Source organism: Ailuropoda melanoleuca, chromosome 9 (assembly GCF_002007445.2).
Source record: "Ailuropoda melanoleuca isolate Jingjing chromosome 9, ASM200744v2, whole genome shotgun sequence".
In the NCBI taxonomy this organism is placed as follows: Eukaryota; Metazoa; Chordata; class Mammalia; order Carnivora; family Ursidae; genus Ailuropoda; species Ailuropoda melanoleuca.
The window spans coordinates 6,391,595-6,413,152 of NC_048226.1; the positions used below are offsets into that span (position 1 = coordinate 6,391,595).

At 46.8% G+C, this 21,558-nt stretch overlaps 1 long non-coding RNA gene and 1 other non-coding gene across 2 annotated transcripts; one reads left to right on the top strand and one right to left on the bottom strand.

The window, feature by feature from the left end:
- The first annotated feature begins 1,221 nt into the window (after positions 1–1,221).
- On the top strand, positions 1,222–7,299 carry LOC117803847. Its single transcript, XR_004627982.1, has 3 exons — positions 1,222–1,261; positions 2,429–2,738; positions 7,279–7,299. It is a non-coding gene; the product is annotated as an uncharacterized LOC117803847 (long non-coding RNA).
- A 13,982-nt stretch (positions 7,300–21,281) lies between these two features.
- Positions 21,282–21,354, bottom strand: TRNAK-CUU. Its single transcript has one exon. It is a non-coding gene; the product is annotated as a tRNA-Lys (tRNA).
- Positions 21,355–21,558: the final 204 nt, after the last annotated feature.

The window sequence follows — 21,558 nt, forward strand, 5'->3', positions numbered from 1 at the left end:
TGAGCAAGCAGGGGCAAAGGTTATTGAGGCCCCAGTATTTTCAGCCTGTGATGCCTGGGATAGAGATTATGCCCTATGAGTGGGAGCTAGGTAGAGGCAATGAGCACCAGTCCTCTCAGCCAATCTTGCTTGGAATAGAGCTTTTGGGGCGCCTGGCTGGCTCAGTCATTAAGCATCTACCTTCGGCTCAGGGCATGATCCCAGTGTTCTGGGATCAAGCCCCACATCAGGCTCCTCCGCTGGGAGCCTGCTTCTTCCTCTCCCACTCCCCCTGCTTGTGTTCCCTCTCTCGCTGGCTATCTCTCTCTCTCTCAAATGAATAAATAAAAATCTTAAAAAAAAAAAAAAGGAATAGAGCTTTTGCATATGAAGCTGGACAGGATGAGAAAGGCTGGCAGCCTGTCCTTCTGGGGGGCGCTACTGAGAGCCGAGGGAGGAGCGAGCCCTGTGTTCTTGGCTCCCAGGGGGAGCTGGGACAGGAGAGGGGAGGAGAGGTTTGAGGATCAAATGTCACTGACTCTCATTGTTCTCACGGAGATTTAGTGACTTTTCTTGAATAAAATTTCTTTTTTTAAAAAAGATTTTATTTATTTATTTGACAGAAAGAGACAGTGAGAGAGGGAACACAAGCAAGGGGAGTAGGAGAGGGAGAAGCAGGCTTCCTGCCAAGCAGGGAGCCCCATTCAGGGCTCGATCCCAGGACCCTGGGATCATGACCTGAGCCGAAGGCAGATGCTTAATGGCTGAGCCACTCAGGTGCCCCTTGAATAAAATTTCTTAATTTGCTGTGTGCCCTTTTTTTTTTTTAAGATTTTATTTATTTGAGACAGAGAGAGAAAGAGAGAGCAAGAGAGCTAAAAGAGAGCACAAGCAGGGAGGAGGGGCAGAGGCAGAGGAGGGAGCAGGGAGCCTGATGTGAGCTCCATCCCGGAACCCTGGGATCATGACCTGAGCTGAAGGCAGACACTTAACCAACTGAGCCACCCAGGCTCCCCTTGCTGTGTGCTCTTAAGACCATTTTCAGAGACTGTGAGTTATGGTTTTGGTTTTGATTTTTTTTTCTTTAATTTTTACCAGTTACCACTGTTTCCCTGTGGAGAGGGTTCATGGAGAAACTCATGCCACCATTCCAGAAGTGAGGCGCTCTGGTACTTTGATCAGTCTGGCGGCAGTGTTCAGGGTGATGTATAAGTAGGAGAGACGGACGCCAGGTGCAAGAGGCGGCGGGCTACTACGCTGGCTCCGGCATAAAGCACTAAAGGTCTGAACGTGTCGGAGGGAGTAAAAAGGACAAGAGTGGTGTAGGAACAACCAGATTCATCAGGATCTCCCTGCAGATTAAATCTGGGGTGTGGGGGGTGGGGAGGAGGGAAGGGTCAGAGAGGACTCCAAAGTGATTCTACTATGGAAGAGGATGGGCGCGTCTCATGTAGACCTCCTGAGGTCGGGGTAGCAGATCTATTCGAGGGAAAGGGCAAATAGTGCATTGTGACCAGGAAAGTAGGACTGGAAAGTAGGTGAAAGTTCGAGCTTTGTAGACAAGGAATTTTGCCATCACACGTTTTGCATAACACTTTGAAAACAGTGCCCACACACGAGATAGCAGAAGTCATGAGAATAGATAAGTTCCAGAGCAAGAGAAAAGCAGACCAGGTCACCGTAAATGTGGGAGAACAGAACTCTTGGCAGGTAGGAGTGAAGGAGATTGAGAAGTTACCTCAAGAAAGGTAGAAATCATGAGAAATAACACTTACTAACACTAACCCTTATGAAGAGCCAAGCACTGTTTAAAAAACTTGACATGTTTTCTTATCTTTAATCCTCACAGTAATGCCACAGGGTTGGTTTCCTTATCCCCATTTTACAGATCAGAAAACTGAGACCAGAGTGTTGAATTAATGGGCTCACACAGGTGGTATGCAATAGAGCCCAAATGAAAACCTAAGCAGTCATAGACATACATAGCATTCATTCCCAAGTGTGCACCCAAAGAAACACGTATATGCCAATGTCCACGATGGCGCTATTTGTAATAGCCTGAGAATGTAAACAGCCCTCATGTCCATCAGCTCTAGAATGGGGATACACAGATTGTGGCATCTTCCTATTCAGTGGAATATGATAAAGCAGGGAAAATGAAAAAAACCCTTTGCTAGAGGCAACAACACAGACACAACGTCGTCGGGCAAAAGAAGCCAGTCACAACAGAGACCGTGTTGTATGAGCCTACTTACATTAAGGCAAAATGAATCTATAGTGTGAATAAGCCAGGTCACCTCTGTGGGGTAGTAGAGACTGGGAGAGGGCAGGAGGAGGGGGTCTAGTAATGTTCTGTTTCCTGATCTGGGTGGTCGTTACACAGGTGTGTTCATTTATGAAATTTCACCAAGCTGCGCACTTAACAGTTCATGTACTTTTCTGTGGATAGATAACACTTCACTACAAAGCCTGCTAAGACAGAAGAAAGCAAAAGGGAACGAGCCCATATGATTTGAGGACAAACCCTTTCAACCACGGAGCTGCCAAGATAGCAGCTGTCCTGTTTCCTCTTCGATGAATGAAATGCAAAGAAAAATGCAGAGCGGAGTCCATTAAAGTATGCATTTAAAAGAAATTCAAGAGGCAGATTGACCAAATGCAACATATAGGACTTGTTAGCATCCATATTAAAAGAGACTGGAAAAAAATAAAAATAATGAAGCGGAGACTGAACACATTGCATCTCAGGTGACATCAAGGTATTGTTGATTTTAGGTGTATTAATTGTATTGTGATGATTTTTAAAAGGCTTTATATTTCAGAGGTACATATTGACATGTTTATGAGTGAAATGATGTGACATTTGGGATTTGCTTCAAAATAACGTGGGTGTGAGTGTAGAGATGAAACCGGATTGGCCAGGAGCTGATCACTGTTGAAGGTGGGAGGTGGTTCCCTGGGTGTCACTGTACTTACTTTCTCTCTACTTGGGTATATGTTTGAACATATTTTGAAATAAGAAGTTTTTCTAATTAAAGATTTTGTTCACCTATTTGACAGAGAGAGAGTGAGCAAAAAGCAGGGGTAGCAGCAGGCAGAAGGACAGGGAGAAGCAGGCTCCCCACTGATCAGGGAGCCCGAAGTGGGGGTTCGATGCCAGGACCCCTGAAATCATGACCTGAGCTGAAGGCAGACGTTTCACTGACTGAGCCAACTAGGCGCCCTGTGAATAAGAAGTTTTTTTTTTTTAAAAAAGTAGACAACTAACATTCAGTGTGCCCGCAAAGTCGTTGATGTCCATGGCTCCATATTTTTAAGTTTGTATCTCCACTGAGATGGACGGAGGAGAGCGCAGGCCCACGGTCACCGATACCAGGGGAGGAGGGAATGTTCTTGTGGTGCCCATGGCTATGGTTCTGCTTCTCCCCCCATTGCTCCGCTGGAACAGTTCTGGCACAGGTCGCCATGACCTCCACTCACTGCCACATGTAGCAGTTGGTTTTCAGCCCCCCCACTTGACTTTTGGGTGGCCTGGGACTAGTGGCAGGTGCCCCTGCTTTTCCTTGCCTCCCTGTCAGCCTGCACTTCAGACCCTTTTCCCGAGGCTGACCCAGCCATGCCTTCAGTCCTCAGGCCTCTACTCTTCTCCCCAATACACTCCTCCCAAGTGGTTTCGTCCCCTCCTAGTAGCTCTAGTTGCTGCCAGGCTGTCTTTCTGAAATGCAACTTTGATCACCTGATTCCCTCGTTAAAACCCGGGAGCGGCTTCCCATCCCCCAGTGACCATGTTTTAACTCTTCGTAGAGGCCCAGGAGGGCTTTCAGCATCTCTTTGCACCCCCACCTCCTTTCCAACTACCTCCCAGCCCTTTTCCTCCCATCCCCCTTCACACCTTCCATGTCCACCAGTTACATCACCGACACTTCTGGAATGTGCCATGCTATTTCTTGCTCCCATACCTCTGACTCCATCTGGGATCCCTGCCTGCAGACTACCTCACCTGGAAAACTCTACTCATCCTTTGGGACTCTGCTGCAGGGTCATTTCATGGGGAAAGCCTTTCCTCATTTTCCTGTGGAGTTCATTCATTCATTCAATCATTCATTAATTCATTCAAAAAATATTTATGCTCGGGGCCCTGTGCTAAGCTTGGGTGCTGAGGTCAAGAACCCAAATAGTTCACACAGGATGTCGTGGCTCTTATCTCAGCAATAGTATTGACTTCCTTATATCATAGTCACCAGCCACTCCTATACCTACACCCCACCTCTGGAAGTCAAAGATAGCGGCTTATTCATCTTTACTCCCCAGGGATAGTAGGCATTAAAGGTGTTTGTTCAGTTGAATTAAAGGAGAACAGTCACTGCGAAAAGGCCTTTAGGTTTGACTATCCAAACGCTCTTGATAATCTTTGGGTGTCTACATGGTAAAGTTCTGGATCAAGGGTAGACAGAACAAGCCCTTTCCCCCCCTGGAAACAAGATGGCAGCAAGATTGAGTGATGGGGGTGTTCAGAGTATTTTAAAAGGCATTGGGAAGAGCCAGTAGGAAATAGACTTCAGATGTTGGTGAGGGACACCTGGCTGGCTCAGTGGGTGGAGCCTGTGACTCTTGATCTTGGGGTCGTGAGTTCAAGCCCCGTGTTGGGTGTACAAACTAACAACAAAAATAAAATTTTTAAAAATAAATAAATAAATAAATCTTAAAAAAAAAAAAAGTACAAATTCTCTAGGTATCCCACCCGGGTTTCAAATTCATTAGGTTTGAGGTCATGCCTAGATCCCTTTTTTAAACCCCCTCCCCCCCGCCCCGTAAATCTGATGATCAGTGAATTTCAGCGACTACCCACTCCACGATGCTGCCTCTCTTTAGAAAAAGGAATTTTCTGAGTATTCTTTTCCAAGGCACCTCAGAAGGTTGCTTAAGGTTGCCAGATTTGACAAGTGAAAATACAGAACATCCAGTACAACTTGAATCTCAGATAAACAGGAAATAAATTTTGGTGTAAGAATGTCCCAAATATTGCTTGGAATATACTAGTTATAATTATTTTAAATAGTAAAAAAAAAATTTTAGTTTCGTGTATTTACTAGTAGCAACATTTAAATTCAGTTAATTTGGTCAATTTAAATTTGGTAAAAATTGCTAAAAAATTATTATTGTTTAAATTCAATTTAAGCTCGAATGGAACTGGGTGTTCTGAATTTTATCTGGCAACCATACTCACAACAGTCCCGGAATTTCAAGGAGAAATTTGGCATAACCTGAGGGAGAGGAGGAAGAGGCAGAGTTGCCAGGACAACAACAAGAGATGGATGAATGAATGGGTGAATATAAAAACCACTGTGTCACGCCATCTCTGTCAGCTTAAGCTAAGTTACGCCCAAGGGTGCAGAAAAAGGACTCTGACATCTCAGTGGCTCACAACCCCAAAGGTTTATTTCTTGCTCACGTTACATGTCCATAAAGGTCAGCTGCATCCCTTCTTTATTCTGTGACTAAGGCTCTTGGGAGGCTTCTAAACTAGGGCATTCCTGGCCTCATGGAAAAAGGATAAAAGAGAATGGTTGGTCACAGAATGATTCTTAAAGCCAGCGTGACCAAATGTCCCCTTTTGTCCAGGACTAGGGGTTCCTGGGACACAAGACATCAGTGCTAAAGCTAGGGTAGTCCCGGGCAAATCAAGATGGTGGCCACCCTAATAAAGCTTCTACTTGGAAGGGATGCTGGTCACTTGTGCTCACATTCCATTGGCCAAGAGAGTCACATGACCAAGTTTGTCATCAATGGGGCGAGCACTTATAAGCCTCCAGTAGTGAGGGACCCACAGAGAGGGGCAGTGAATATTTTTATTACTAATACAATCTTCCACAAAAAAGCAGGTGGGAAAACCTCACAGTCCCCTCTTTAGGAAGAATATAGAACAAGAAGGATCTCTAAGGTGGCAGAGCCAAGGGCCATGAAGGACCACAGCCTAAGGATCTCCCCTCTCCCTGGGAGCAGGACTAGGACCTCATCAAGAAACACTCCCCACACCCATGATCGGTAACAGCCTAGGGCAATTTCAAGATTTCCATAGACCAGTGACTACTATGTTCCCCATTCTTTTTTTTTTTTTTTTTAAGATTTTATTTATTTATTTGACAGAGGGAGACAGCGAGAGAGGGAACATAAGCAAGGGGAGTGTGAGAGGGAGAAGCAGGCTTCCTGCGGGGCAGGGAGCCCGAAGTGGGGCTCAATCCCAGGATCCTGGGATCATGACCTGAGCCGAAGGCAGACGCTTAACGACTGAGCCACCCAGGCGCCCGTATGTTCCCCATTCTTTCCTTTCTAAATGGATTGGGATTACTCCATCCTGTCCATCATAAGGAATGGATATGTATCTTTTTGTTCTAGATCTCCAGATCTAGAGAATCCACATTCAGACTTGATGTATTATGAAATACTGGACTTAAAGTCTGGTGCCATGGTTAGATGAGAATTTAAGCTGTCTCCAAAGAGGAGTGAGTTTATTTTGCAGAAAAGAGGGAAACAAATTATTTGCGACCAATGGGGAAAATTGGGGTAGATTATGTTATTATCCAAAATATCTGTGGCTCCTCCAGGGCTACTTCCTTTGGGACCCCTACCTGTATGAGGATTATCTCTGCAACCCCACTGACCTTAGGCTTAGCCGTGTGACTTGCTTCGGCCAACAGAATGTAAGTAGAACTGACACAGGTCACTTCTGAGCCAGAGTTTGAAGAGCTAGCCCTGGCCCACCATCTTCTCTTTTCCTTCGGCCCTGAGATTAACCATGTTCCAGACAGAGTCTGCTCCTTCAGCCTGGATCCCAGAGCAGAACGGCAGCCACTCCACAACAAATATGTAGGACGAATGCGATGGAAGCGTCTGTAGATGTAAGCCACTGAGATGTTGGTGATGTCCGCAACCACAGCATAACTAAGCCAACCCTGCCAGGTGCAAGAGTAAATGAGCACTATCACCTGAGAATACCTCTGTAGGATTCTGTTTTTGCAAAGTTTGCAAACAGGCAGAGCTGAATAGTATATTATTTAGGAATAAACCTGGGGTGGCAAAATCATAAAGAAAACAAGAGCACGATTAATGCAAAATTCAGGGAGTGCCTACCTTTGGCTGGGGGTAAGGGAGACATAAAATTTAAGAGTTCTAGACTATTCGTGTTATATTTTCTCCTTTGTGTGTGAATTATAGAACTTAAAGAAAAAGAAAGCAAAGGCACGGCAGATTGTGTTTGCCAAAGATGGACAAATAACTCAGGTCTATGTGTTCTTTTAGAAACTTGCCCCTCTCCCACGCCTTGACCCTGGGCAACGGTATGACCGCCTCCATCAATACACTTATGGCAGGAGCGATGCTGTGTAACTCCTGAAACCGGATCGTGAAAATGCCATGCACTTGTGCTTTGCTTTCCTGGACACCTTCTCTTGGATCCCAATGACCAGTTAGTTCGTGGAAGCCCAAACTAGCCCATATGGAGAGACCACGTGTAGGTGTTCTCTGGCTGACAGCCCAGCTGGGGTTCCCGCCAACAGCCAGCATCAAATGACCGGGCATGTGAGTGAAGACACCTCCAGGTGATTCCAGCCCCCAACCATTGAGATATCCTCAGCCTTCTAGTCTTCCCAATAGAGCTCCCAGACATCAGGGAGCCAAGCCACCCCTGCTAGGTCCCATCTTAACTGCTGACCTGCAGAATCGATGAGCACAATAAAATGGTTATTTTCTGCCACTAAGTTTTGAGGCCGTTTGTATGGCGCAGTTGATAATTGACACGGTTAAAACACGCACACACGTTTTGAAAACAGTTTCAGTGCCATACCATAAATCTCTCTCCCTGAGCCCTCCTAAAGTGAGTTCGTGCATGTTGGGTCCCATACTGCCCACAGAATGTCCTGCAGGGGGAGAAGACAGAAAAGACCCCGAAGCCTAGGGCCGGGGTCTTTGAGAAGGAAATTCTCCCTTGTCCATGGTGAAGGAGGTGGAAGGTTGCTTGTAGGTGTGGCTGGAGAGCTGCCCTGAACTGTGATTCTTGCGCTCTCTCGCTTACTCATTTACAAGTTAATTCATTCACCAAACAACTGCAGGTCACCTAGAGTGCGGAGCCCAAGGAGCCACGCGTGGTTTGGCCTGCCTTGGTGGTCTGGACCCTCAGAGCCAGGGGGTGGGGGTGCGGGATGGACAAGCAGAGAGTTCACTGCGGAGCGGTTAGGTGTACAGAAGGCGGTGGAATTCCAGCCAGATTTTCGGGAATAGAGCTGAGGCCCCTCAGTCACTTCAAACCTCCCTTCTTCTTTGCCAAGAACCGACACGATGCTGGGAATAGAGCAGAAGCAGCGGACCTTCCGCAAGTTCACCCCCGGCTGCACGCTGCGCGGACCTGTACTGCGGGGCTGGACGCGACCCGCGAGCGGCTGCCGCTCACAGCGCCTCCCGGCGGCGGCGGGGGCTGCACTGCCCAGGAGCCCCCGGACCCCCCCCCCCCCGCCCCAGGAGCCCCAGGGGGTGAAGGCGCACCTGCAGACGCCCCTGTGAGCGGCTGGGCAGCCTGGTAGGCGTCTATACCCGCGAGACCTTCGACCAGGTGGAAATCCAGCCTGGAATGACCAGCCACTACCTGGGTGAGTTCTCCATCACCTACAAACCCGTGAAGCACCGGGGGGGGGGGCACGGAGCCCCCTTCTCTCCTCCCGCCTCACCCCCCTCAAGTCTCCTGCTGGGCTAACGAAGGCACAGACTTTTCTAACAAAACAAAACAAACCTCCCTCCTTGACCTACAGAATCTGGAGTGGAAAGAGTTGTGAATCTCAACAACTTTTGCCTGTTTATTATTCAGACTCCAAACTCCCTGAGCCCTGTGAGCTCACAAGGGCCGAGCCGCATTTTCCAGAGGGCAAGGCATCCGGAGGAGCGATGACTACCGACCGCGGCTGGGCGTGTCACCCGTGACCATGTCCTCAAGAGCTCGGCTTCGGGACACCAGAGGGAAACACTTCATCCTGGGTTTTGTTCAGTCTCTCCTGGCCTGCCACCAAGAGTTCCCACTCATTGGCTCGGCACAAGTGTGTATCCAGCACTCCTGTTGTGGATTTGGCTCTGGGAAAGGACTCTGACACCTCCTGTTTACTTGTCTGAACAGAGTGTAGTGTCCTGCCATGCCCCAGAAAGGGTACAGGGCAGGAGGATGGCGTGCTGACAAGAATGCCCAGGGTAGGGGCGCCTGAGTGGCTCAGTCGGCGTCTGCCTTGGGCTCAGGTCATGATCTCAGTGTCCTGGGATTGGATGGCATGGGGGCTCCCTGCTCAGAGGGGAGTCTGCTTGTCCCCCTGCCCCTTCCCCTGCTCACGCAGGCACTCTCTCACTCTCAAATAAATTAATAGATAAAATCTTACAAAAAAAAAAAAAAAGAATGTGTCCTCCAAAAAGATATGTTCAGGTCCTTACCCCTGATACCTGTAACTTTATTTGGAAGTAGGGTCTTTGTAGATACAATCAAGGTAAGGTGAGGTCACACTGGGTTCGGGTGGGCCCTAGATCCAATGACAGGTGTGTCAGGTGTAGAGATTGCTAAAAAAAAATAATAAACTTAAAAAAAAAGAGAGAAGGGAAAGGAAATTTTGGATAGAGAGACATAAGGAAATAGGCCCTGGGACGACAGAGGCGAGGGTTGGAGTGACGCACTGCTAGCAACACTGAGGATGGCCGGGAACCGCCAGAAGTTATTAGGCGGGGACGAGGTTCACGGAAGGGAGACATCCTGCCCAAACCTGGATTTTAGCCGTCAGGACTGTGGGAGAATACAGCTCTGCAGTTGTAAGCTGCCGGCTTTGTGGTACTTTGTTACAGCAGCTGTTCCTAACTAATACACCCAGGGGGGGAAATGTTGGATGTTGCACGACTTTAACCCTTTCCAAAAAGAGAATAAAGAGCATAGTGGTTACACACAGACACTTGACACGGACCAGATCCAAATTCCAAATTGATCATTCACCAGCCAGTGGCCTTGGATGCATGACTGAACCTGAGTTGCCCTATATGCAAAACTAGTGAAATTTGTTCTTCAGATAATCTGTGTAGAGTGCCGGGAACACGGCCAGCATGACGTAAATGGTAGCAAACACTAGCATACTAGCCCAGACTCCATGCTCTGCGATCACCAAGGGAGCTTTCCTTTTGCACAAGGTCTTGCAATAGGACAGAAGCAAGAAGGAAGGGATTTGCAGATGTCTGAGGATAACCGAAACTATAGTCCGGATAGGAGGGTGAGGTAAAGGGGGGACTAAAACTTCTCCAGATAATCATGAAAAAGCCTATATTCATTTGGGAAAGCAGAAATTGTAAGCTGTTGTGTTTTTGTTTTTTTTTTTAACGATTTTATTTATTTGGGAGAGAGAGTACAGAGGGAGAGGGAGAAGCAGACTCCCCACAGAGCAGAGAGCCCGATGTAGGACTCGATCCCAGGACTCCGAGACCATGACCTGAATCGAAGGCAGATGCTTAACCGACTGAACCACCCAGGCGCCCCACGTTGTATTGTTTTTAATTAAATGTCTCCTCGTTGTGCATTAAAAAAAAATGGTGTCTGGGGCGCCTGGGTGGCACAGCAGTTAAGCGTCTGCCTTTGGCTCAGGGCGTGATCCCGGTGCTATGGGATCGAATCCCACATCAGGCTCCTCAGCTATGAGGCTGCTTCTTCCTCTCCCACTCCCCCTGCTTGTGTTCCCTCTCTCGCTGGCTGTCTCTGTCTCTGTTGAATAAATAAATAAAATCTTTAAAAAAAAAATGGTGTCTGAGATCGCTGTTCTTGGAGACGAGTGTTTGTGTATTTATTTTGTCCGAGAGTCATCTACAGGTGGTCAGGAAAAGAATCAGGAAGACCTTAGCCCTACCCAAGAGGAGGGGTCTCCAAAGTGGTGAGCTGGGGACGCCAGAGGCCACCCTGGGCAATTCTGCTGCAGCCCTCCAGCATAGTGTTCCTCTAGACCCGTTATTCAGATTTCAGGAAAATATACTGTGGGAAATTATTGTTCTACGGATTTGCCCTAATGGTTGGATGGGAATGGGGGTGGAAGGGATTCTAAAGTGATACCAACCTTGGGGCGGGGGGCTTCTTTGAAGGAGGGGAAAATCACACCAGTGTGTGATGGAGGAGGGGTTCTCTCAGATGGAAAGAATTATATATACATTTTTTTAGTAAACTCTACACCCAACATGTGGCCCAAACTCATGACTCTGAGATCAATAGTTGCATGCCCTATCGACTAAGTGAGCCAGGTGCCCCAAGAATTAGATATTTTAAGTCCGTAAAGAAAGGCCAGGGACCATGATAGCCATAGCACCCTTGTTCTTTTATCTTGTAAGCGCATATTAGAATCTAGTCTTTTGGCAAATATCATATGATTTCTTTCATCTATGGAACATAAGAACTAAGATGATCGGTAGGGGAAGAAAGGGATAAAGAAAGGGGGGTAATCAGAAGGGGGAATGAAACATGAGAGACTATGGACTATGAGAAACAAACTGAGGGCCTCAGAGGGGAGGGGGGTGGGGGAATGGGATAGACCGGTGATGGGTAGTAAGGAGGGCACGTATTGCATGGTGCACTGGGTGTTATACGCAACTAATGAATCATCGAATTTTACATCGGAAACCGGGGATGTACTGTATGGTGACTAACATAATATAATAAAAAATCATTAAAAAAAACAAAACAAACAAACAAAAAAAAGAATCTAGTCTTTTGGGGCACAGGATACATACCCATATGGTAAAATGATGGAGAAAAACATAGGAATGATTAACACAAACTTCAGGGTAGTAGACCCTCTGGGGGTTGAGAGACTAATAAGATGGGCCAGGGCCTCCAGGGGGCTGCTATGGTTCTGATAATGTTCTATTTCTTAAGCAGGGAGTGGGGGTACAGAGATGTCCATTTTATTATTATCCTTCAAACTTTATATATAGATAATATCCTCTCATATGTGATATATTTCTTTTTTTTTTTAATTTTATTTATTTATTCGACAGAGACAGAGACAGCCAGCGACAGAGGGAACACAAGCAGGGGGAGTGGGAGAGGAAGAAGCAGGCTCACAGCAGAGGAGCCTGATGTGGGGCTCGATCCCACAACGCCAGGATCACGCCCTGAGCCGAAGGCAGACGCTTAACCGCTGTGCCACCCAGGCCCCTCATATGTGATATATTTCTTAACAAAAATCTGTAACAATTGTTCATCACCGGGTGGTTTATTAAGTAAAAATTTTGAAACAATCAAGTGTTTATTATCAGCAATCTGGTTAAATAACTTATAGAGTATACTGTTTAATAAAATACTAACTAGCCATTAAAAATAATACTGTAGGGACACCTGGCTGACTCAGTATGTGACTCTGGATCTCAGGGTTGTGGGTTCGAGACCCATGTTGGGTGCACAGATTGCTTAAAAATAAAATATTTAATAATAATAATAATACTGTAATCTTACTTTATTGATGTGAGACAGTGTCCACAATATGTTAAATGAAAAAGGCAGCTTAAAATTACTTATGTACCAAGTGCCCATTGACAGATGAATGGTTAACAAAATGTGTACACGATGGAATATTTATTACTCAACCTTAAAAAGGAGGGAAAGTCTGACACAGGCTACAACGCGGATGAACCTTGAAGGTATTACATTCAGTGAAATAAGCAAGCCACAAAAAAAACCACATACTGTGATTTGATTCATATGGATCCTTAGAGCAGTCAGCTTCACAGAGACAGCAAGTGGAACGGTGGCATCCAGAGACTGCGACGGGGAGGGGAGGAGGGAGTTAGTGTTTCGTGGGGACAGAGGTTCAGTCTGGGAAGACGAAAAAGTTCTGGAAGTGGATGGTGATTTACAACAATCTAAATGTACTTAATACCACTGAACCGTGCACTGAAAATGGTTAAAATGGTAAATTGTATGTTTTGTATATTTTGCCGCAATAAAAGACAGCTATATGTAGATTATGATTACCTTCCTCCCCCCTCTGTGTGTGTGTGTGTGTGTGTGTGTGTGTGTGTGTGTGTGTGTGACAGAGACAGAGACAGAGACAGAGAGAGAATGTATAGGAAAATATCTGGCAGGATTTATATTAACATGTCCACAGTAGTTATCTTTTGGTGTTTGATGTTCAGGTTACAAACGATCTCTATTTTCTTCCCTACACTTCACATTTTCTATGTATTATGATATTCGGCTATGAGTAAGTTTTACTTGTGTAATCAGAACAAAATAAACCTGATTTAAAAAGAAAGCAGGGATGCCTGGGTGGCGCAGTCGGTTAAGCGTCTGACTTTTGATTTCGGCTCAGGTCATGATCTCAGGGTTGTGAGATCCCGCCTGGAGTCAGGCTCTGCGCTCAGTGGGGAGTCTGCCTGAAGAGTCTCTCCCTCTGCCCCTCCCCCCCACTCACTCTCAAGCAATCACTCAAATCTTTAAAAAGAAAGGGATCCCATGTTCTATCAAGAAGCATTGTGACTGACATAGTCAAATGAACAAGATTAAAAAAAAATTAAAAGGAAATTATTCTCCAATCAAAGTGACTCATCCAGGAAGCAGTAGAAATCAATGGGGGAGGGGTTGGGCCAGCCTTAGATCTCTTCTTCGACGTAGTCATGCCCATCTTCGGAAATGACCCCATTCTCCTCTTGCCAGCCTGAGAAGCAAACCACCAGCCCGAGCGCATTCCTAAATGGGTTTTTAAGAAAATCACTTCCTTGACCTCCTCCAGACTTAGCCCTGGTGCCCATCACGCCCAGTCTGAAGGAACCACAACGCTGCAGCCCCTAAACACCCTTCTTCACAGCTGTGCTTTTTCTTGGACCTCAGTATGGCCTTGCGACTCCACTTTCCTTTCAGCTCTGGGGTCCAAAAGACTTCCCTCTTCCTATTGTGTCCTTTATGCTCCAGAATTCGTGCCTTAAAAGCGCAGGCTTCAGCGGTCTCTGTGAGCCTCATTCTTGAGAGTTCTGCCTGTTCTTGCTCCTAACTTGCTGGTGTGGCTTTGGCCTTAATACCTGATGGGACTTAGAATTAGGTCTTGCAGAGACAGCCCTTTACTCAGCTGGTGAGTGAAACCTTCCAGAACAACCATTTGGCAATATGTAAGAAGGTCCCGAAAATGTTCATAACCTTTGAGACTCTGACCTTCTAATTTCATTTCCAGGAATATCTCCTTCGGAAATGAAACTGATGGACAAGGATTTATGCAGAAATATGAATCAGATCATTTAAATCAGCAAAACAATAGAAGCAACTTAGATGTCTAAGCGCAGAGAATTGATCAAATCATGGCATAGGGGAATTATGGACAGTTGCATAGCCATAAATATGTTTGCTAAGTATTATTAACATCATGGAAAAATACTCTTGATCAGAATTATGTGTTTGGTATGACTTCTAGTGAAATAAAAAAGGCAGAGGGGCGCCTAGGTGGCACAGCGGTTAAGCGTCTGCCTTCGGCTCAGGGCGTGATCCCGGCGTTATGGGATCGAGCCCCACATCGGGCTCTTCTGCTATGAGCCTGCTTCTTCCTCTCCCACTCCCCCTGCTTGTGTTCCCTCTCTCACTGGCTGTCTCTATCTCTGTTGAATAAATAAATAAAATCTTAAAAAAAAAAGAAATAAAAAAGGCAGAGAGCAAAAATAGGAAAGAAATATGTCAAAATATTGATAATTTGCCTCTGGGTAGTGAGATTATAGAATTTTCCCCCACCATTTGTCTTTAGACTTAAAGTATTTAAGTGTTCTATGTGAGTACAAATCACTTTCATAATCTGAAGAAAAAACTCCAAAAGGCTTCTCACACGTAGAAGAAAAAATAATTAAATTACACGTGAACTTGGTATCCCAGTGTGCTATGGTGATTTATAATATGAAACATATATTTGGTCTTCTTCCATGGTTCCGGCACAGAGCTCCTAAAATCATTGGAATTTCCTAAGTAATGAAAGAGGTCAAAGTATCCTGTGTGTGTGTTAATGAGGTGACTTTGGACAGCACCTAAGTGTGGGGACTGGTTTCCAGGGGAGCCAACCAAGTCATTAGAGAGTTGGAACTTACGGTCCCACTCTCCAGTCTCCGGGGAGGGGAGAAGGGCTGGAGATTGACTTCAATCACCAATGGCCAATGATTTACTCCGTCATGGTAGTTAGTGAAGCCTCCATAAATACCCAAAATGAGGGGATCCAGAGAGCTTCCAGGTTGAGGAATCAGAATGCTTCCATGGGCAACCATGCCAGACCCCAAACTCCACAGGGACAGAAGCTCCTTTGTTTGGGACCTCGCTCTAAGTATTTTTTCATCTGGCAGTTGACTTATATCTTTTAATATCCTTTGTAATAAATCAATAACCTAGTGGTAACCAGGTTTACTCCTGAGTGCTGTGAGCTTCAAGTTAATAGAACCCAAGGAGAAGGTCATGGAACCTCTATATAATAGCCAGTTGGTCAGAAGTACATGTAACAATCTGGACTTGTGATGGGCGTCTGAAGGGGAGGGAGGTCTTATAGGGCTTAGCTCTTCACCTGTACAATCTGAGTAGATCGGGTCAGAGCTGAGTTGAACTGTAGGCACCCAGCTGGTGTTGGAGAGTTGCTTATGGGTAGTAGGGAGACCTCCACCCCCTCGCTACATATACACACTGGACTTTGCGGTCCAGAACATTTTACCTGAACTGCAAGGCTTCCAGGTCTATCACTGAGAACTTATATTATATCTTTTTGTTGATGTAGTGTGAGGGGTTCCTATTCCTTTTGGGGTGGGGCTGTGGGCAAAGAAGCCTGTAGGTTTTTGAGATCTGTACTCTCCCCTACAGATCTCCAATATAGAGGAAATGGCTGAACAAATCCTTTGTTTGGGGGAGTTGGAGTTGAAAAGCAGGCCCTGGGGTGGTTCTCAGGGACCGGAAGGTGGGGCAGGATTGCTTTGCAATGAGAGGCAGCTGCTCAAGCCACATCCCTCTTGGAATGGGAAGGGCTGCCTGAACGCCTAAAACACTGGGAACCAAGAGCCAAGGCATTGGGAGCCCGATCCCCAAGCTCACGGAGGAGGCTGTGTTCCTTTGAGGGTCCCAGCTGGCCTGGCAGGGGACAGTGGAGTGAGATTTTCCTACAGTGGGCCCTGTGGCTGGCTGCAGCAAGAGACTCAAGTTCCCCCTTTCTCACTGAGAGTAGAGTTTGGTGGACTTCCTTTGTGGCAGATTCCTCTCTGATGGCAGCCTGCCCTCCTACCCCATTTCTGCCCCAGTGCTCACCATCTCTGGGACGGTGTCTGTGACTCTTCTGCCACCTTGCATACCATAGGCTAACCAGTCACATTTCTCAAGCCCATCTCATGGTTTGAGAACTTTTTCCCCCTTTAACTTATCCAAATCACTGTATGCTCAGCATGGTGACAAGAGACCCAAGGTTTTCTTCACAAGTTATGTTATGACCATCTGACCAACCTTACGAGTTTCAATCGGATTTGTGGGTTAGGGAATTAGAACAGGAAGTCATCTGTAGGGTCCCCCCAGGAGAAAAATAAAAGCCAGCTTGGGGGTCCTCCAGGTCTGGGGATGGCAGGTGGTCAGATGGTGCCAACTTGCTGTAGGACACATATTTTGTTGAGGTTGCTGGCAGGGGCCTGGTCTGGGTAAGAGAGGTACCCTCTTCCTGAATGCCCTAGCCATATGGGTATTGGTGGTGGAGGTCCAGGGGCTCAGATGAGGCTGAAATGGTGTGACCAGGTATAGCAGAGAAGGGAGCCCCTCCGAACAAGGGGAGCATGATCAGAGGTGCTGGAGAGAAGAGAAAATTTCCATTTGGCTTTTCGAGCTCCTTGTCATGTCCCCAGAGGACAGCAACTTGGCAGCTATCCGCGTGCCCGATCCCTAGTCTTTCTTCATGAATTTTTTATTTCAGGCAAAGAGCCTTATCTCTCACTGGAGCTGCCTCAGGAGCCTGCTTTCCCATCAGCTGGAGACTGGGCAAATGAAGAGTTGCATTAAGACACGAATTATCTGTCCCTAGAGAAAGGAAGGGCACTCTGTGCTTTTGAAAGGACAGCTCCTACCCCCCCACCCCTGCTCCAGTTACTGTAGGCCTCTATCGCCCGTATAAATGTTAGGTTGCTGTTTGTACCGCAATATGGTTGAGGGCTCAGCGAGAAAGGTTTTGGGGGGCAACCACTGTGGTCTCACCTGTAGGGGCAAGGTCTTTCCTAATGTGCCACCACTGAACACGAGTGGTAGCCACAGCAGAACCGAGGACCCAAGGGGGGGCTCGGCCTCTCATGATTCAGATTGCTGGGAGTCCAGAGGTCTAGGGACATGCCCAAATGGTGGTGAGGTTAAAGATGTCCTCTCTCCCTGCCCCAGAGCTAGAGGGGCCCCTGCTCTGCGTCTCTTCAGCCTCATCCCCCCCCCATTATGGGTTGAATACTATCCCCCAAAAGGTATGTTGAAATCTTAAACTCCACTACCTCAGAATGGGACCTTATTTGGAAATAAGGTTGTTGCAGACGTCATCAGTTCACATGAGACGTGGACGCGCGAGGGCAGAGAGCCTCATGAACACAGAGACAGAGACCGAGGTGCTGTGGCCACAAGCCACAGAATGCCACGGATTGCCGACAAGCCACCAGAGACTGGGAAGAGGCAAGGAAGGATTCTCCCCTGTGGGTTTCACAGGGAGCACGGCCTTGCTGGCACTTGGATTTTGGATTTCCAGCCTCCAGAGCAGAAAAAAAATTTTTTTTCTGTTGTCCTAAGCCACCCAGTTCGTGGCACTTTATCGCAGCACTAGGAAACTAACTCACACTACCAGCCTAGACTCTGGGTACCTGAACCCCGAATTCCTGACCAACTGGCACCACCCCCTCTTCCAAAGCCTGCAGGGGCCCCTTCTCTGGGTCCGTCTGCCCCAGGGTGGTCCTCACTACCAGTGTGCATGCCCTAGGTCCTCAGAATAGCCAAGGGGTGCTATTAGTGCAGGTGATGGTTATGAATTGGTTACTCTATGTGTGGTGTGTGTATAATTATTATCGGTTATTAGTGTAGGTGTGGTCAAAGATTATATGTATGGGCTGGAGTGCCCACAGCCACGCATGTGAAGGTGCTCACATTGTGGGAGGATCGGGGTGATTCAGGAAGAGAAGGGATGGGTCAAGGGCTGGAGGTGGGGAGCCAGGAGCCAATTCTTCCCAAGCCACCATATTCTGACACTGACCTCTAAAGAGTCTGAAAAATCCTCCATCTGAACATAGTCTTCTAGGTTGTTATGAAAGGGTATTAATGTCAAGCTGGGAAGAGGGGACAAAATTTATTTAACAGCTTATTAGCTTGATTGAATAACTTAAAAGTCTTTGGACACAGAGTACATGAGGGTACTTGTCCTCTTGCCCAGAGCTCTGCAGATGGAGCTGGCCTAAAATTTGGAGCTGGGGACCACGGAGTCCTAGTCCCCTGGTTGAAATGGGCTGTGAGCTGCAGGACACGAGCGAGACCTGGTGAGCTAGAGTTGTAGCCCATGATGCCCTCTGAGTCTGTTTTCTTTTTGTTACTTCTCAGCCTTCAGGACTGTCGCGTTGGAAAGTTCCAGCTGGTGTTTGCAGTTTCGCCCGCAAGGCAGGGAGGGAAGGCCACTGTGGCAGAGGGAGCAGTGCCACCCTGAGGCCAGGTTGGGAATGGCAGCAGGAATCTCTGAGGGACCCCAAGGAGGCTTGCCTCTAGACAGGTGTCCTCCCTGGGTTCACGGTCACAGCTACGTTAGAGACTCTACTTTTTGTTTTCTTACCCAAAATACCATTTTCCCCACAGAAGCTCCCCAGGGGACTCTCAGCTGTTTGCTAATGGTGAAAAACAATCCTGGAAGGTGCCAAGGAATGCAGCCTCCAACTTCCCAATGGCCCCTGGATAACCCGTTTTCTCCCCATCCCCAGAGACCCGCCCACCATGCTAAGCACCAATAATTTAGAGATGAAAGAAGAGAATTAACTATGAGGAGTTTAGGAGAGCTAATCTGGGGACAACCTCTATAGCAGAACTCGCATGCTTGCAGAGGGGGCTAAATAGCTCTTTCCCCCTCCACCGAACATTATTTTAAATTGTACCAGCTATAGTTTAAACTGGATTAAGTGTGTGCAAAAATGTTAATGCCTATTTGCCGTCTTCCCTGGCATTGCCCTCACATCAACCCTGACAGGTAGAGATTGTTACCACCCCCATTTTACAGACAAGGAAACTGAGGCATGGGGAGATTAATGACCTGCTCAGGGTCAGGGAGGAGTAAGGGGCATTGCTGGATCTGTCTGATTGCGGTTTTTAAATTTTTTGTTTCATCGCACTGTGCTGCAAGCATTTCTGAATGGCTTAAACATTCAAATTCCTCCCGTAATCCCTGCACTGGGGCATGGCGTTCTTTTTTTCTGTTACTTCTTAAAATGTCTCCTACTACATTATTCAAGTTGCAAAATCAATACATAGTTACTGTAACTAGTCAAATATCTCCAACACCACCTCCTGGGGTGAACAATATTAACAGTTTCCTGAGTTATTTCCCCCCATGGAGATATGCATAGATGCAAATATGGAAAAATGCATATAGGGGTTCCCCACCTCCGTTTACAAAATTTAAATTGAAAGCAAAAATCACATTATGCAATTAGTTTGTGACCTACTTTTTCAATTAACAATATATCATGATCACTTGTATAAATAATATTCACCCATCTCACCCCTACTAGTAGTCCAAAATTTCATCATACAAATGTGCCGTAAGTTATTAAACCACTCTCCTGTTGGTGGACATCCAGGTTGTCCCGGTGATTTTTGCTATTATCAATAATATTGTGGGGCACCTGGGTGGGCTCAGTCAGTTAAGTGTCCAATTCGGTTTCAGCTCAGGTCCTGATCTCAGGGGTGTGGGATAAAGCCCTATGTTGGGCTCTGCAATCAGTGCAGAGTTGGCTGATGATTCTCTCCCTCTCTCCTGCTTCTCCCCACCACCACAGGCACATTTCTCGCTCTCTCTCTAAAATAAATAAATAAATAAAATCTTTTAAAAATAATATTGCAATAAATATCTCTGTAAAACGCTCTCAGAAACCAGTGCTTTACTCTTGTGGGATATATTTCCAGTGGTAAAACTGTTAGCTCAAAGGGCATGAACGTGAAAACTGGGAACAAGCTAAATTTCTAACAAGAGGAGATTGGTTAATGCACATCCCACACAACGGAACATTGCCTACAAATAACGGCAAATTTTTGTTGGTTTTGAAAAACGTCTAGGGGCGCCTGGGTGGCTCAGTCGATTCAGCATCTGGCTTCGGCTCCGGTCATGACCGTGGGGTCCTGGGATCAAGCCCCATGTTGGGCTCCCTGCTCAGCGGGAAGCCTGCTTCTCCCTCTCACCCCTGCTTGTGCTCTCTCTCGCTATCTCTCTTTCTTTCTCTCAAATAAATAAATAAATAAAATCTTAAAAAATTTTGAAAAACATTTATTAGACGCTAGACAAGAGCCGTAATCTAAACCAGCATATATAGTACTACCTTATTTTGTAAAAATATGTGCATAGAACAAAAGACCGAGACAGGAGGAACACTGAAATAGGCACAGTGTTCGTTTCTGAGTGGTGGGGTCACAGATGACTGCTTTCTTGTCGTGCCTTGTCTGTGTCTCCTATACTTTTTACAGGGGTCACGTGCTGTGTGTCATAATGTCGTAACACGTTAGGCTTTCTCTGGTTACAGGGAGGCAGAGGCCAGCTCGGGCATCTCACCTGGAAGGGGTGAGATTATCCTAAGGCTCCCCAGGGGAGTGGGTGAGGATGCCAGGCATCTGGGAGGTTGAACCATTATTCAGGATAACGGGGCTCTGCCAGCCCCCCAGAAGCAGTGGGGTGAGCTTCCTCTCACTCTGCACGGGTGCTGGGGAATCGTGCATGGTTTCTCCATGGCTTCTGCTTATGGAGCTCCTGGTTTCAGCGCCTCTCTGCCACCTGTGTTCCACTTCTCTGAGGGTCTTACACTTTTTTTTTTAAAGATCTATTTATTTATTTTAGAGACAGAGACAGCGAGAGCATGAGCAAAAGGGGCAGAGGGAGAGAATCCCAAGCAGAATCCAAGCTGAGCGTGGAGCCCAACGTGGGCCTGGATCCCATGACCATGAGATCATGACCTGAGCCAAAACTAAGAGTCAGACACTTGACCAACTGCACCACCCAGGTGCCCCTCCTTTTTTTTTTTTTAATGATCTTATTTTTGAATAATCTCTATACCCAACGTGGGGCTCGAACTCACAACCCTGAGATCAAGAGTCGCATGCTCTACCAACTGAGCCAGCTGGGCACCCCCCATGTACTTCCTTTAAATCCTTTAAGAAATCCCAACTGCTTGGGTGGCTGGTGTTGGGAGCGCGTGCTGGGCATAGCTCCAGGGGCAGGCCGTGTCCTGCCGATGGCTGCCTTTGTTGGAGACCCCTGGCCCAGCTGTAACAGAGGTGATGGGGTTACGTTGTATGTTACGTTATCTATTAGCACTGTAAAGGCTGTA